The sequence below is a fragment of the Mustela putorius genome, unplaced genomic scaffold (genome assembly GCF_011764305.1).
Source record: "Mustela putorius furo isolate JIRA1106 unplaced genomic scaffold, ASM1176430v1.1 tig00537295_pilon_pilon_pilon, whole genome shotgun sequence".
NCBI lineage: Eukaryota > Metazoa > Chordata > Mammalia > Carnivora > Mustelidae > Mustela > Mustela putorius.
Window position 1 is genome coordinate 1062482 of NW_025422433.1, and position 16667 is coordinate 1079148.

Sequence of the window (16667 nt, forward strand, 5' to 3'; positions counted from 1 at the left end):
GTTTCGCCTTTTCCAGACTGACATATAGTTGAAATTAGAGTGTGCAGACTTTAAGACAGGCTTCTTTTGCTTGCTAATATGCATTTAAGGTTCCTCAATATCTTTTCCTGACTTGATAGCTCATTTCCTTTTATCTCTGGATAACATTGTCTGGATGTAGCACAGATTTTTTACCCCATCACTTACTGAAGGACATCTTGATTGCTTCCAAGTTTGGCAAATTGTGAGTAAAGCTGCCATCAATACCCGTGTGTACCTTTTGGATGGACATAAGTTTTCAACTCCTTTGGGTAAATAACAATGAATGTGATTGCTAGATCACATGGTAAGAGTATGTTTAGTTTTGTCTTCGAAAGTGGCTGCACCATTTTGCACTCCCACCGGGAATGGAGGAGAGTTCCTGTTGCTCCACATCCTTGCCAGTGTTCTGGATTTCGGCCACGCTAATTGGTATGCAGTAGTATCTCATTGTTGCTTTCATCTGCATTTACCCGGTGACATATGATGTGAAGCATCTTTTCATATGCTTGTTTGCCATCTGTATATCTCTTTAGTGACATGTCTTTTAAGATCTTTAACATATTTTAAATTGAGGGTTTGGGGTTTTTTTGGTTTTTCAATTTTAAGAGTTCTTTGTATATTTTGGATATTGGTTCTTTATCAGAAACATATTTTGAGGGGCACCTGGGTAGCTCAGTTGGTTAAACATCTGACTTCAGCTCAGGTCATGATCTCAGTGTCCCGGGATCGAGTCCCCCACTGGGCTCTTGCTAAGCAGGAAACCTGCTTCTCTCTCTCCCTCTGTGGCTGGCTGCCTTTGTTCGTGTGCTTGCTTTCTCTCCCTCCCTCTGACAAATAAATAAGTAAAATCATTTTTTAAATGCTCATCTACTTAACTACATTACTTAAGAACACTCTACCACCAAACCAATTACTTCAAATTGAATTCCCTTCTGTCTTTTTGAAAGATCAACTTTTTTAAAAAGATTATTTATTTATTTATTTGACAGGGAGAGATCACAAGTAGGCAGAGAGGCAGACAGAGAGAGAGGAGGAAGCAGGCTCCCTGCTGAGCAGAGAGCCCAATGCAGGACTCGATCCCAGAACCCTGAGATCATGACCTGAGCCGAAGGCAGCGGCTTAACCCATTGAGCCATCCAGGCACCCTGAAAGATCAATTTTTATCTGAGAAAGTAATTGCTTTAATTGCACAAAATGCCCAGGAGTCTTGGCAGCAGTAGGATGGAAACCAATGTCCTTAGAGAGACTAGAGTGTAATTCAGAGATGTGGATCTTTTGGCTTTTTACCATGTTGGAGAAATGTATGCAAGTAGTTTTACCTTTTAAAAGATGCAAGGATGTGTGTGTGTGTGTTTTTTTTTTAAAGACTTTATTTATTTATTTGCCAGAGACAGAGGGAGAGAGAGCGCGAGCACAGGCAGACAAAGAGGCAGGCAGAGGCAGAGGGAGAAGCAGGCTCCCTGCTGAGCAAGGAGCCCGATGTGGGACTCGATTCCAGGACCCTGGGATCATGACCTGAGCCGAAGGCAGCTGCTTAACCAACTGAGCCACCCAGGCATCCCAAGGATGTATTTTGTATGAATGCAGAGTTGACAGCCCATACTTTTTTCCCCCCTTCTCTAAGATAGACACTGGCCAGAGGCTTCAGTTCTTCCAAACTGGGACAATTAATTGGAATATGCATTTGGACTGTCTACATAATTCCTACCTATGAAAGATCACTTTCCCATCCTTCTAAATCAGCTACCACAGAAAGAGATCTCTCAACTGATTATGGGCCTGGCTTCTGCTTCAGATTGTTGCTGTGAGCTTTGTCACCCGTGTTGCCTGTGTTCAGACACCACAGTGGAAAGAACTGGACTTACAAAGGAACAATCATCCTATTACAAGAAAATCAGTCCTTGAGCAAGTGAGTAGGAATCCACTGGCTTCTGTGGCACTGGCATTGAAATAAGGTCTTGTGTTTAACAGCGGAGTTTGTTGGGAAGTTGTTTCTCATCTACCTTTTATCTAGTTTGTCATATTTTTTTAAAAAGATTTTATTTATTTATTTGACAGAGAGAGAGAGAGAGACAGCTAGAAAGGGAACACAAAGGGGAACTGGGAGAGGGAGAAGCAGGCTTCCCGAACAGCAGGGAGCCAGATGTGGGGCTCCATCCCACGACCAGAGGATCATGACCTGAGCTAAAGGCAGATGCTTAACGACTGAGCTAAGCTAGATGCCCCTCTAGTTTGTTATATTTCATCCTTGGGTGTTTTCAGCTTGTCCATTTCCTTTCTGTGTAATTACAGATGTATGGAGATCACATACGCCGCTTGCAACTGTGTTTGTGGAGAGTTAAACATTCTTGCCATGACTCAGAATTCCAGTCCTAAGTACACATCTGTCCTGTAATCATTTGGCTGAAAGTAAGTGCCCCACCCCCATTTGGTTTAAATCACAGAACTGATAATGCTACATGCGCACCAGGAGGATATGAAAACATTTCTTACATAATGAGGCTTTTTTGGGGAGAGCAGACAAGGCTCCCAAGGAGGTCCAAAAATGGTTCGAGAGAGCAAGGATGGGTGAGTAGCTTTGGCTATTACTGTAGCTGGAGGGTGGGGCTGGGTGAAGGTTCCTGAGTCTGAACCAGGATTGTGCAGTTTGACCTTCCCACTGGTGCCAAGACAGGGAGCTTGTGCTCTTTCTCAGGAGCTGGCTGAGCCATGTGAAGAGGGTTGTCTTGAAAGCTATCAGCAAATATCAGTAGTAGTCAACTTCTTAATCACTATACCCAAAAAATTTGTGCGCAAGTCCACACACACAAAAGAGATTTACAAGAGTGGTGGGTTTTGTATGTTTGTTTGTTTGTTTTTAGAGATGGAGAGAGCGCGCACAGGGGAGGGGAAGGAGGAGAGGGGGAGAGAGAATCTTGAGCAGGTGACACAGGGTTTGATCTCACAAACCTGAATCATGACCTGAGCCAAAATCAAAAATCAGGTGCTTAACTGACTACCAGTCAGGCTACTACCAGGCTACTACCAGTCAGACTACTACCAGGCTACCCAGTCACCCTGCACAGGCGTTCTTAATAGCCGAATTCTTGATTTCCCCAAACTGGAAACAGCCCAAATGTCCATCATGAGCAGAATGGATAGGTACGTTGAGACATATTCATACAATCCAACAAAAAAGAGCATTGTTAAATGCAGCATGGGTGACTCCCACCTGGTGCTACTCGAGAGAAGCTGGGCATAGAAGTACATTTTGTCTAACTCAGTAAGACAAAATCAGTAAGTGCTGTCAGAAATCAAGAGAGTGGTTACCTTATGAAGAAAGTGATTGCAGGGTGCGGGAGGACACCTGCTGTGAGACTAGCCAGTGATATTCTATTTCCTGACATAGCTCAAGTGACAAACTTAGTTCTGGGTCTCATTTGATGGAAACAGTGGCAATAAAGTGGAACAAAAGGTATGGGTGAAAGTTCACAGATACGTTCTCTTTGCAAATAGTCATGTGTATATATGTATGTTTCAGTACTTTCCTGGATGTTTGTTACATTTCAATTATAAAAAAGAAAAAGCCATCGGTTAAGAAAGAGAACATTTCCCTGTTACATGTCTCTCTCACTCTGAGATAACCAGTATAACAATACTTATGGTGATCATTCTCTTTCTTTTAAATATTATGCTGTATCCATAAAAAAAATAGATTACTTAGCATACTTAATTTGTAGTTTCTATAAATGAAACCATGCTATCTTTGTTTTGAGAGATTTTCTTGTTATTGACATATCATGTTACTATCTTATTTTGTGTGGTTTCTAGATTTTTCTTTATTGCATGTAATTGCTTTTGTAAATTGTTACAGCTGTCAGGAAAATGTGTTAAAACTCTTCTACTAATTATAATAGTTTTTTTTTTTACTTAGTTGATCTTTGTACACAAGCATACAGTCTGGTTTTTTATTTGTTTGTTTGTTTGTTTGTTTTTTAAAGACAGCTCTGTTTCTTCCTTTCTAGTCATTATACCTTTTTTTTTTAAAAATTTTTCCTTTTGTCTGGTAGGGAATAGAAATGGCATTCCTGGTCTACTCCAGGTGTCCCCCGTCTCAAACAGAATGTTTTGAATTTTTTACCTTTAAGCGCTGTTTTCTGCATATTGTTTTTGTATTTTAAAAATCCGGTTAAAAAAATTTCCTTGTCTGTGATCTTCCTTTCTCACCTTGTCTTTGTCTGGCTTTGACCTTAGGACAAAGTCAGGCTTATAAAATGAGATGGTAAGACTTCCCTCTGTCACTATATTTGGAGGCGTTTTTGTCCACTTGAAATTTTTCTCCTTGGAATATTTTGCAGATCTTCCAGATTACAATATCGGGGCTTGGCATCCTCTCTGTGGGAAAAAAGTTGACTATTTATTCAATTTATTGAATGATTTGGGGCTATTGATATGTGCGGCTGCCCAAGAGGATTGCCCTTTCTGGACCTTCTGCGCCTTCTTACAAAGGTCCCTGGAAGGCACTGGCGGCTCCATTCTGTGCAGGAGGGCCTAGGCCTCGGAGGTGCCCTGGATCCCGCCCAACCTGACACTGTCCCAGCAGCATTGCGCCAAACTTACTGTGATTTTCCTTTACTCCTAGGGTTCTGTTCTGACTTTGTCCTCCTCCAGGGGTCTCTGTTCTGACTTTGTCCTCTTAAAGGTGACCTGGGAGTCTGGCCCAGGATGGCTGGCCCTTTCCTCCTGTCTTTGCACGTGGACGAGGCGGGCAGAGCCGGCGCCGCACCAGTTCGCACTTCCGTTCACAAAGGACACGTGCAGTCGGTTAAAGGGGGGGTGGAGGAAGCCAGAGTCCCGCTGTGCTTCCGCCTGTCACCGCGTGAAGTGTTGGCTTTGGCGAGCGGCAGCCACGTTCTCTGAAGTGGGATTTACGGAGAAATAACGTGACTTTGTTGGGCTGCAAAAGGGCAGTCCGCGGGCAATCCGCAAATAATCCGGAGAGCCCAGATGCTCAACACTTGACGTATTTTTTGCAACAAAAGAGTCGTTGGACCACGTGGCCTAATGGATAAGGCGTCTGACTTCGGATCAGAAGATTGAGGGTTCGAATCCCTTCGTGGTTGCAGCTCCCTTTTTCACGCTGCTCTCCCCCAGGCCTGTGTGCCTCGACCCTCAGGACCCGCTGGGACCCGTGCAGGAGGCGCTCGCACCCGCCCTTTGCAGGAAACGCGCGGCGGGGCAGGTGCACGCACAGCGGCCGGCAGCGGGAAGGCTCTGCCCTCTCGGCCCCTGCAGCACGGGTCCCTCTCGGTCACTTGGGCCAGCGATGACCTCCTCCCGCTCCCGGCGCCCCGCGATCGCGCGCGAGGACTTCACAGCCGCCACATCGAAAACCTGCTGTTTTGAGCCTGTGTGGACGCCGCCGCTCCCGAGGGGAGTCCGCTCCCGCACGCCGGTAGCCAGAGCAGAGGCGTGACCCCCGCTGACTCGGGCTCACGACCCCTTCCCCAAGGCGGCGGGACCACCTGCCGCCCCGCACCTCGGCCCCGCCGCCGCCCCTGCCCGCGGGCCTGAGACCCCGCCCCGAGCCTGCCGCCCCCAGGGGAGGCGAGAGAAGAGCCCGCGCCGCGCACGCGGAGATGGACACGGAGTGGACAGAGCAAGACGGCGCGGCAAGTGAGATTCACGGTCTTAAACTGGGACATATTTTCAGTTCGTTCTCGAGGTCTTCCCGCGGCGAAAATCCGTTGCTTACCGGAGGCTTCTCTAAAACTTTCAAAGCAATGGTCTGGTCGGAGGTAACTCAGAGCGGGGACCGCCTCGGGGCCCCCGCCCGGCCACGGAACCCCGCGCTCGGTGGCTGTCCCCGCCGGAACCAAGCAGAAGGCTGCGCCCCCGGAGCAGCGCGGCGCAGGGATGCGGGGGTGAAGGGGGGTTGGGCAGGGGGGAGGGGGGGAGCCCCGTCTGGCGCGCGCCGGACCAAACCAGTCTGCACCAACGGGCTCCCGCTCCGCTTGCAGGGACGGTGGCCCCGGGCGGGGGTGGAGCGCGGTGGGGGACGTGCGGCCCGGAAGCTGCGCGACCCTGCGGTGCGCGGGTGCCGCCGCCGCGCCGCCCCTGCTGCCACCCGAGCCCCGTCCCACCTAAGCTCTGGAGAAGACGCCCCCTGACCTGCCCCGGGGAGCCCCCGGGGTTCTCTCCCGTCCGCGCCGCGCTTGTGCGGGGGCAGGAGCCCCGGGGAAGGCTTTTCTGAATCGCCCCGCAGGCCTCGCGGCGTTTCCAGGGCGGCCAGCCCGGGCCCAGGGAGGTCACACTTCCACAGCGTGGGAAAGTTAAGAGGGAGAAAGACAAGACACCCAATCAGGTTTTGCAGAGTGCATCGTGAGTTGTTTGTTTGTTTGTTTGTTTACCAGTTAATGTACCTTTTAAATGAATTTGTTGAGGCAGTTTTCTTAGAATAAATGACATATATCTAAACATATATATGAGTTTGACACAGGTATAAACTCATCAGGCCGTCACTACAATAGAAATAATGAACGCAGACCACCCCCCTCCGGCAACCACTGCCTCTTGTCATTATGTTTGTCCTTTTATGAAATCCTACAATACAGGCTCTCTTTATACGTTCACCCACATTATTATTTTGAGATTCACCCATGATGCTTGAATCAGCAATTCGTTTATTTTTACTGCTAGATAGTATTCTGTTGTATGGGTATTCCACAGCTTGTTTACCCATTTGCTCATCGATGAATATTTGTTTTACCTCCAGCTATAAATAAAGTTGCCGTGAACGTTTGTGTATAGTCCTGTGGGGATATATTCTTTCATTTCTCTTAGGTAAATATGTACCACTGGAATGGCTGGGCCATATGGTGGGTTTATATTCAACTTTTTAAGAAGAAACTACCAAACTGAGGCTAGTATTACCTGCATACCTAACCGTATAGGGACATTATGAGAGAGAAGATCACAGGTCAGTCTCACTCTGGAACATGGACATGAATTATCTTGAAATTTAAGAAAATGAACGCAGTCACATGTAAAATGAATTGTAAGTCATTTGGGTCTTGAGTTTATAGCAGGATTGCAAGGCTGGTTTACCATTAGAAAATAAATCATTCCACTTTGCACATTAAGAAGGAAATAAACCACATGATCACCTCAGTAGAGTCAGAAAAAGGTCTTGCTAAAACTCAGCATTCCGTCACCATCAAAACTCCAAGCAACCTAACAGTAGAAGGTAATTTCTTTAACCTGGCATCTTTGAAAAACTGTCACCAACATCAATCTTTATTGTGAAATATTGAATGTATGCAGAATAATGAAAACATTCTGTTTGAGATTGGTGACAAATCAGGGACAGTAACTCTGTTTTATGGACTTCTGTGTGCGGCATTCCTTGCCTTTCTCAGTCGTGAGCAAAAAAGGGAGCACAAGGCCCCATGACTAGAGAGGAAGAAAGAAGCCTGTCCTTATTCTCAGAGGATATTACCTACAAAGGTAAGTTATTAGATTATATAGATGTATTACAATGTAATAGCTTATAAGAGCTAATAGATGGTAACATATAATAACGGCCTGGGAGAATGAAAATACGAGCTGTGGAGGATGTGTTACCCGCAGCAGGAAAATGAGAGGCCTGGGGGGTGCACCTCTGCTAAGCTTCCTCCAAGGAGCCCCTTTCTTTTTTACTCCACAGAAGCCCAAGAATCTGATAGAAAAACTTTATTTACGACACAGTTTTCATTTCTTATTTTAATCGGCCATCAATGGTCTTCACTGAGGAGCTCTGAGAGCATGTCATACAGTCCAAACCAAAAGGGGCTCTACTTGGCTGAAATTCTCCTGCTCTGCCTGCCTGCCTGACCCTGCCCCCTCCATCCCCCTGCCTCCTCCAGGTCCTTTCTGGAACTGAACTCCAGGTAGAGTTGGTTTCTGGCCTGAGCCAGAGCTGGTGGATTATGAGACTTTGAAAGCCTTTTTCTAAGATAGAAATCATTTCTTTCTCTAGACCTCTAAGTACTTCTTGGGGCTTCTAAATGAGAATAGTAGCACAAGGACACTGAATTTTGCCTCAAAACCCCAAAGCCCTTTAGGGCAGTCATGCACAACTCTTCTGCTGCCGTCACTATAGACATTACAGCATTCAGTCCCACACTACTGGGTACCCGCCTCATGAGATTAAAGGTTAACATATTGTTTTGGAATATGCCCTTGGTTTGTTTTAATCGGATGTGGTAAAACACACAGGATTTGACTGTCATGAAAGAAGTTTTTGTACTCACAGATCCCCAGAAACAAAAGCCCTGGCATATGAGGAAGTACCAGGCAGGGGGTGGGGGGAGGGCCTGGGCAAGAGCCTTCCGTGTGGTTTTTGTGGGAGGAATGAGTGAGGCAGGGCAAACAGGCTTAGGACTGGGAGGTTTAAAGAGTTCACGGCTGTCCGCAGTGATCTGGTGCCTGGCCCTGGGATGACTAGGGCAGGAGAATAGTGGCCTAGAGCACAGGAACTTGATGAGGAAACCCTCTGGAGCAGGAACTCTGGACTGGCTGGTTTGCATGGAAAAGGCACAGTCACAGGGGTTGTTTACTGCCTCTGGGAACTGATTAGCCCTCGGAGACAGGGACAGTCTTTCTCTAGGGTTGACAAGGCCCCAAGATGTCAAAGCATCAGGAAATACAGAAAATAAAAAATGTGATTAAAATACACCCAAAAAGCACTGCGTACGAGGCATGACATTTGGCCTGCACATAATAAATTGTATTTGTCATTTACATCACATATTTGTAGCTCATGGAGGGGGAGTGATATACCATATCATGTGGTTAATAGAGCTGGAAGGAATCCGATTCCGATATTCCTACCAGTTAGGGCTCAGTCTGTTACACCATTCCACCCCTCACATGGTGTCACTAATTCCTAACCATCTGTGACTGTCAACCTTTGCTCACCTGCAGGAACGGGCTCTTGTGTGGTAAGGAGACTTTTTCTTTATGGTCCCATCTCACAGATCAGATCCAAGTAGCCTTAGACTCAGACTCTGTTTTCCCAGATGTCTGAGCTTCAGGAGGTTCTGATAAACTCTGGAGTAGCTTTGGAACACCCCTCCAGCATGAGAAGAACAAACGATCTAGACCCAAAAGAAAACATGGCAGGCTTATTTCAGAACTCCCTCCTGAAAGCCTGACACATCCATCCTGCAACCAGGGTAAAAGTGAAAACTAGAGGCCAGAAGAGCTTTGCTACCCCTGGGGTCCTTACCTTCCCTGGGCTACCACTGGAAAGCTACCACTGGAAGACGTCAAGACTGATAGTGACATGTGAGATTGCATAGTTCTCTGGCTCACATCCTGGTCAAGACAGAGCCAATGGGGACCAAAGGTGTTTTGGGAGTCTAGGGCTGGAAGATGAGAAGCGGAAAAGGCAAAGAAGCCGGGGAATAAGAGGAAAAGGAAGGTGGTGGGGAGGGGGAAGAAGGTAAGAAAGAAGCAAGCAGGAAGAGAAGAGAATACTGACATTCACAAGCTGCCTTCCACGGACAGCCATCTTCGAACCCATCACATCCGGTTCTCACGAACAAGCAGGTGGCTGTTAGTGCGCCCGTGATGTCAATACGGAAGTCAACACAGAGAGAAAATAAACAATACGCTCTTTGTTTTCCTAATAATCCCAAGAGCTCCAAAACACAATTTATTTTCACTATTCAATGATAAAAACTTACGGAAGACAGGAAGAGTAATGAGGGAGAGAAGAACGTACCGGTGATGTTCAGGAGAAAGGCAATTCAGGGAATTCAGGAGCAAAGCGCCGGGAAGTCACGAGATGTTTAGAAGCCATCACGACATGAATTCATGATGAAACGGCTGCTGAGTGAAGGCTAATCTCATGTAGACCTCAGCCTCTTCTAGGAATAAATCACTTGTTAATTAAACAAATATTGATGTATTTTAAAGTCCATACACACCTCCTGTTACTTGGGACAAAAATGAACAACTTCAATGGTCTCTGCCTTGAGAGGCTTAATTTCAATCATGTCAATAAACAGAACTCCTGTCTGTGCATCTACGATTCCCCTGACTGTCCCCCACACTCTCCATGCTATTTGGTGTGCAGATGCGTTTTTCTTTTAAGGGTTTACTTATCTATTTGAGAGTGAGAGAGCATGAGCATGAGGAGGGGGTAGGGAAGCTGACAAAGGGCCTGATCCCAGGACACCGAGATCACAACCAGAGCCAAAGGCAGCCACTTAACTGTCTGAGCCACCCAGGTGCCCCACATGCTTTTAAAAAGCTTATAGCAGAAAGGGATGAGGAAGAGATAAAGCCACCACAGCAGGAAACCGGTGCAGTATTACCTTTGGCAGAAGAAAGCGATGCCATTTAACACCCATTTGCTTCTGTCTTTTCCAACAAGGAAAAATAATATTTATCCCTTAAAAACATTAACTCATTTCATCATCACACAATTTTTAAAAATTTAAAATAATCTTTATGCCTGGGCACCTGGGTGGCTCAGTGGGTTAAGCCGCTGCCTTTGGCTCAGGTCATGATCTCGGGGTCCTGGGATCGAGTCCTGCATCGGGCTCTCTGCTCAGCGGGGAACCTGCTTACTCCTCTCTCTCTCTCTGCCTGCCTCTCTGCCTACTTGTGATCTCTCTCTGTCAAATAAATAAATAAAAATCTTTGAAAAAATTTTAAAAAGAGACTCAAAGTCTCAAAGTAATTAAAATAAGCATGGCATTGGCCAGGATAGGTAAACAGAGACATCAAACATAACAGAGAGTTTATGCTAGTGTGGACGCCTGACAGAGAAGAGAGGATGCACTACAGGTGGGGGAGGGAGCGAATTTTTAGGTAAATAGTTCTAGAAAAAAATGAGCATAAGTGTATTGACCAGTACTTCATCATAGAGAAAAAATATCTGCTTGAGTTAAAGACTTACATGTAAAAGACAAATGTATACAAATTTTAGAAAATTATAAAGAAGAGTGTATTTGTAAGCTTGGGATAAGGAAGAATTTCATAAACATGAACAACATGACAGCAGTAAGGAAAAAGATTGACCAATTTGACAGCATTAGAACATTTTAAGTTAGTTCACCCACCGACACCATAATGAAAGAAAAATGGCATTTATAGTTTGTGGGGTTTTTTCCACTGATGTCCTTTGTCGGGCTGGAGAGGTGTCTTTCTGTTCTTGGTTTGTTGAGACTTTTCATCAGGAAAGGGTATTGGATTTTGTCAAGTGTTTTTCTGCATCTATTGAAGTGATCACGTGGTTTTTGTTTTTTATTCTATTGATGTGGTATACTATAATAGCTGGTTTTTACATGTTAAACTCACTTTGCTTTCCTGGGATAAATCCCACTTGGTCATGGTATATAATTCCTTTTACGTGTTGCTGGAGTTTGTTAGTATTTTGCTGAGGATTTGTGTCCATGTTCATAAGAAACATTGGTCCTGTAGTTCTCTTGTGATATTTTTGTCTGTTTTTGGCATCAGGGTAGTAATGGCCTCATAAAATCAGTTAGGAAGTCTTTCGTTCTCTTCTATTTTTTAAAAGAATTTGTATGGGCCAGTTAGCTCAGCTGGTTAGAGTGTGGTGCTGATAAAAGAATTTGTGGGAGCACCTGGGTGGCTCAGTCAGTTAAGCATCAGCCTTTGGCTCATGTCATGATCCCAGGGTCCTGGGATTGAGCCCCATGTTGGGCTCCCTCTGCCCATCATTCCCCCTCCTTATGCTCTCTCTCTAGCAAATAAATAAAATCTTGTAAAAAATAAATAAAATCTTTCAAAAAAATAAAAGAGTTTGTAAAGAATTGATATTGATTCTTCTTTGAACGTTTGGTAGAATTCAGCAGTCAAGATGCCTGGGGATGATCTTTTCTCTGTGGGTAGTCTTTTGGTTACTAATTCGATCTCTTTGTATATTATAGATCCGTTTGTATTGTCTAATCTTCTTGAGTTGTTTCAGTAGTTTGTACTTTTCCGAAACTGTGTCCACTTCATCTGAGTAATCTAATGTGTTGGTGTACTGTTATTCACAGTATCCCTTGATAAGCCTTTTTATATCTGTAAGGTCAGTAGTGATGCTCCCTTCCTTCACTTCTAGTTCTAGGAGTTTCAGTCCACCCTCTTTTATCCTTAGTCAATCAGCTGAAGGTTTGTCAGTCTTGTTGATCTTTTCAAAAGGCCAGCTTTCAGTTTCAATGATTTTCTCTATTGTTTTCTGTTCTCTGTTTCACTAATTTCCACTCTAATATTTATTTCCTTACTTCTGCTTGCTTAGATTTAGTTTGCTGTTTTTTTTTGGTGCCTTAAGGTTACATTATTAATTGGAGATTTGTTTTCCTTTTTAACATAAGAATTTATAGCTGTGTGTGTTTTTCTAAGCCCAGTGTTAGCTGCATCATATAAGATTTCATATATTAAGCTTTCCTTTTAATTTATCTTAAAGTATTTCCTGTTCTTTTGGTTTTTTTCATTAATCCATTTGTTATTTAAGAGTATATTGCTTGATTTTCACATAATTGTAAGTTCTATCAAGTTTTTGGTTATTAATTTCTAATTTCATACATTGTGATTGGTGAATATATTTTGTATTATTTTGATCCTTTTAGATGTATCAAGGTTTGTTTTGTGGCTGAGTATATGGTTTATCCTTGAGAATGTACCATGTGCACTTGAGATGAATGTTTATTTGTTGTTGGTGGAATGTTCTATAGATGTCTGTTAGGTCTGGTTTATAATAGGATTCAAATCTTTATTTTTTTTTGTTGTTGTTGATCTTTTGTCTAGTTCCATCTATTATTGAAAGTAAGATTTTGGGGTGCCTGGGTGGTTCAGTTAAGTGTCTGCCTTCAGCTTAGGTCATCCCGGGGTCCTGGGGTCGTGGGATCGAGACCAGTGTCCGGCTCCCTGCTCAGTGCAGAGTCTGTTGCTCCCTCTCCCACTCCTCCTGCTCATGCTCATGTTTCCTCTCTCGCTGTGTCTTTCTCTGTCAAATAAGTAAACAAAATCTTAAAAAAAAAAAAAAAAGTAAAATTCTGAAATCTCCAACCATTATTGTTGAATAGTCTTTATTTCTTAAAGTTTTTGCTTCGTGAATTTTGGTGCTCTTTCATTGGGTGCATATGTATTGACAATTGTTATATATTTCTGATGGTTTGATCCTTTCATCATTGGGAAATGTTGTTCTTTATCTCTAGAACCTTTTTGTTTGTTTTAGTCTATTTTGTGTAATGTTGGACATAGACATTTCAGCATTCTTGTGGTTGCTGTGCACATGATGTATCTTTTTATGATTCTTTTATTTTCAACTATCCTATCTTTGAATCTAAAGTGTATCTCCTGTAGACCACATACAGTTGCATCTTTTTGTTTGAATCCAGAATGACAGTCTCTGCTATTTGATTGCTGGTTTGATTCATTCACAACTTAGGTTATTTTTGATATAGTGGTATTTATATCTGCTATTTTACTTTCTGTTTTCTCTGTGTTTTATTGGCAAATATATTACATTTCTCTATTATGGGTCCACCAATACATTATGCATATATTCTTTTCTATCATTGCTTTTTTTGTATAAGCAAACAAGTCTGGCCTACATGTAGTATCTTGTGGATAACGCTGCAGGAAGGTCCCGGAGACCTAATTGAAAAAAGAACTGTACATGTAACTTCCAGCCACCATGACTGCAAGTGCGAATTTCCGTTATAGGATTTCCTTGAAAAAATATTAGGCGACAAGCTACCAGATGTGAGTGCGTGGTATCTCTAAATTACTTCAATATGCAAATGTTTCTCCATGTGAATTCAGCCCTGGTCTCCTTGTCATGGGTGACAAGGCAAACCAGGACCTTCGATAATCAGACAGCCAGCAGTGGCAAGATGCAGCTAGAGGGGAGTAAGGATCCTACAGCCTGGTCTGTTTGGAAAAGCCGGCAAGGAATGTAGACACTGCCTCCTCATTCACACCTCTACCACTATAGAGATTTGCAAATTCTGGGCCTTTCAGCTCTAGGCTTGGTGCAAGGGCCGGAGGAGACAGTTTACTCCCGGAATAAATTTAAATATCCCAAGGTCCCCTTGATTTGGAGTCTCTATGCTATGGCAAGAACAAAGAGGACCCAATGTGTAGGACCATGAGAAGATCCCCCAAAGTAGTACTCTGCTAATTTGCCTCCTCTTATTCCGTGCTAAATGCATTTAGCAATCATGTGTGTCTTTGTAACAAACCTCACCCGAACTGAGCTGTTCAACACTGTTTCTTTTGTTTACAATTCTGCAGTTTAACAATTCGAGCTTCACTCAGCAGGGCAGTTCTTTCACTGGTTTTGCTTGTGGTCATTCACGTGATTGCAGTCACCCGTCAGTCTGATGTCTGGGGTGTCAGCCCACAAGCCTGGGATGGCCAGGATGGCGGCATCTCTTCCTCCGTTCTCTAGGAAGTTAGACGGTGTTTCTTCATGTGGAGGGTCTCAGGGGCCCAAGAGAGCAAGAGGGGCAGTTGGAAGGGCTCTCCAGGCCTCATCTTGGATCTCCTGCAAAATCACACCCACCACATTGTACTGCGTCAATCACAAGATCAGGTCACGTCCAAGAGGCGGAGAAGTAGACCCCAACTCTTGATGGAAGATCCTGCCAAATCCCCTTGCAAGGGGACGCGCGGAGAGATGGGAGGAATTTGTGGCTGTTAATTAACTGATCATGTATTATCTCCTTTGTAAGTGAGATAATTCACTCCGTGAATAACCTCTGCGCATACGTCCGCTGTACATCTGGGGGAGTCAAGTGTTCCCTGTCCCTTCTTTACCAAGCGTTCCCCTGGCCGGTCCCTGCGCCCTGTTTGGAGCCTGCAGGGCCTGGTGGGCGGCTCGGGGCGGGGAGCCGCATCTGGAGCAGGCCTGAGGGCGCGGAGCCCGCGGACGAATTCCCGCCTCCGTCGGGGTCTGCGGGAGGCCTCCCGCAACCGTCGGTCCAGACGCAAGTCTCCCCGCTCCAGTCGGAGGTGGTAAGGGTCAGCGGGTTTTGTGCGTCTGACACCCGCGTCTCCGCCGTCAGTCACTGCAGGCCTCGCGGAGCCGGGCGGGGGGCCGGGGCCGGGGCCGGGGCCGGGGCCGGTGCGGCCCGGAGGCGCCGAGAACCCGAGGCAGGGAAGGCAGGTGCGGACAGGAGACCGTCCACGGAAAGACTTAGCAAAAACCAAGACTGCCCAGATGTCGTGGAGTGAACAAATCAGGCGGAGGAGTATTTTTCGGCCGTTTTTATGATTTTTAGTGACTCTGGGCCCGAGTCTTTGTCTGACGGTCCGGTCCTCGCCGAGCTCGCTGCGGTGAGCAGTCGTCGTGGCAGCCGGTGCCGACTCGGCCGGCGGGGGCCGGCGGGCGGGTGTAAAAGCTGCTCCAGGTGAGGCTCGAACTCACAACCTCGGCATCGCCCAGCAGCTACTGTCTTATAAGTACCGCGCGCTAACCGATTGCGCCACTGGAGCCGCGCGAGTGTGGGCCGCGGAGGCGTGTGTGATCCCGGGCGGACGCCGCGCCGGGCGGTCGGTGCCTCGGACCCAGCCTTCCACGAGCCCCTGCGTCCGCGGCTCCCGCGCGCTCTCCCCCGCCTCCGGGGCCGCTGGAGGCGCAGGGTCGCAGGTGCGCTCCGACCCCCGCGCCTCTCCTCCCTCAGACTGGAATTGGGAGGAAGGAAGGTCACACGGGTCCAAACGGCTCCGTGCGAACAGCCGGGCCTGTGGGTGCCCTGGCGGGAGGGGAGGGCAGGGGAGGGGAGGGCGGGGGAGGGCAGGGGAGGGGAGGGTAGGGGAGGGCAGGGGAGGGCCGGGGAGGAGAGGGTCCTACCCAGGAGGGTCCCACCCGAGGGATGGATGCCACCTGCCGGGCGCAGTGTGTTCCCAGCCGGGGTCCCCGCGGGCCTTCCTCCCGCGCGGGCCACCTGCCGCCCGACCCTTCGCAGCTGGCTTCTAGCCTCAGAATGGCAAAATCCGGTACTGCCCTGAAGCCTTTTGAGGGCGGGTATTGCCTAAGGAAGCAGCACTGTTTTGCAAATACAGAGCTGCAAAACGGGCCAAGGAAATGCAGGAAACGACATGAAAATTACTTGAACATTTTCTAAGGTCTCGGGCTCAGATCTTCTCTTTACTTGTGCTGTGGGTCATTTCACACCGTTCGATAAAGGTTTTCACAGGAGTAATATTGGAGCGGGCATGTCTAACTGCACATTCACACACGCTCTATGTAACACGTGTGCGTTTATGTATTATTTTTAATTAGAAAAAATTTTAATTTCTACTCCTTTACTATATCTTATTGTGCAGGAGACAGTCTCACACACATATCTGAGATGACGTGTGGTCACACACTGTGTGTAAGGCCAGTCACCGCAGGCGCAGTGGCCCGTCTGTCCAGAGTCCGCAGCTTAGGGGTCTCCCTTCCTGACTTCTACATTAATACTTGAAAGTTAGAAATGTCATGTGCAAGAATTGTTAAAGGGGCTGTAGAAAATGATCGCTTTATTAAACATTATAGTTGTAGAAATGGAGTATATATTTTTTTAAGGTTTTAATTTTTATTGGTGTGCCCCAATATTTCTTCATGTCTTTCCTTTTAAAAAAGAAAATACGTATTTATTTATTTTAGAGAGAGAGAGGAG

The 16667-nt window shown here is 46.0% G+C and overlaps 2 non-coding genes across 2 annotated transcripts; one reads left to right on the forward strand and one right to left on the reverse strand.

The window, feature by feature from the left end:
* The first annotated feature begins 5050 nt into the window (after window positions 1-5050).
* Window positions 5051-5123, forward strand: TRNAR-UCG. The gene has a single exon. It is a non-coding gene; the product is annotated as a tRNA-Arg (tRNA).
* Window positions 5124-15405: 10282 nt separating this feature from the next.
* On the reverse strand, window positions 15406-15498 carry TRNAI-UAU. The gene is given in 2 exon segments: window positions 15406-15441; window positions 15461-15498. It is a non-coding gene; the product is annotated as a tRNA-Ile (tRNA).
* Window positions 15499-16667: the final 1169 nt, after the last annotated feature.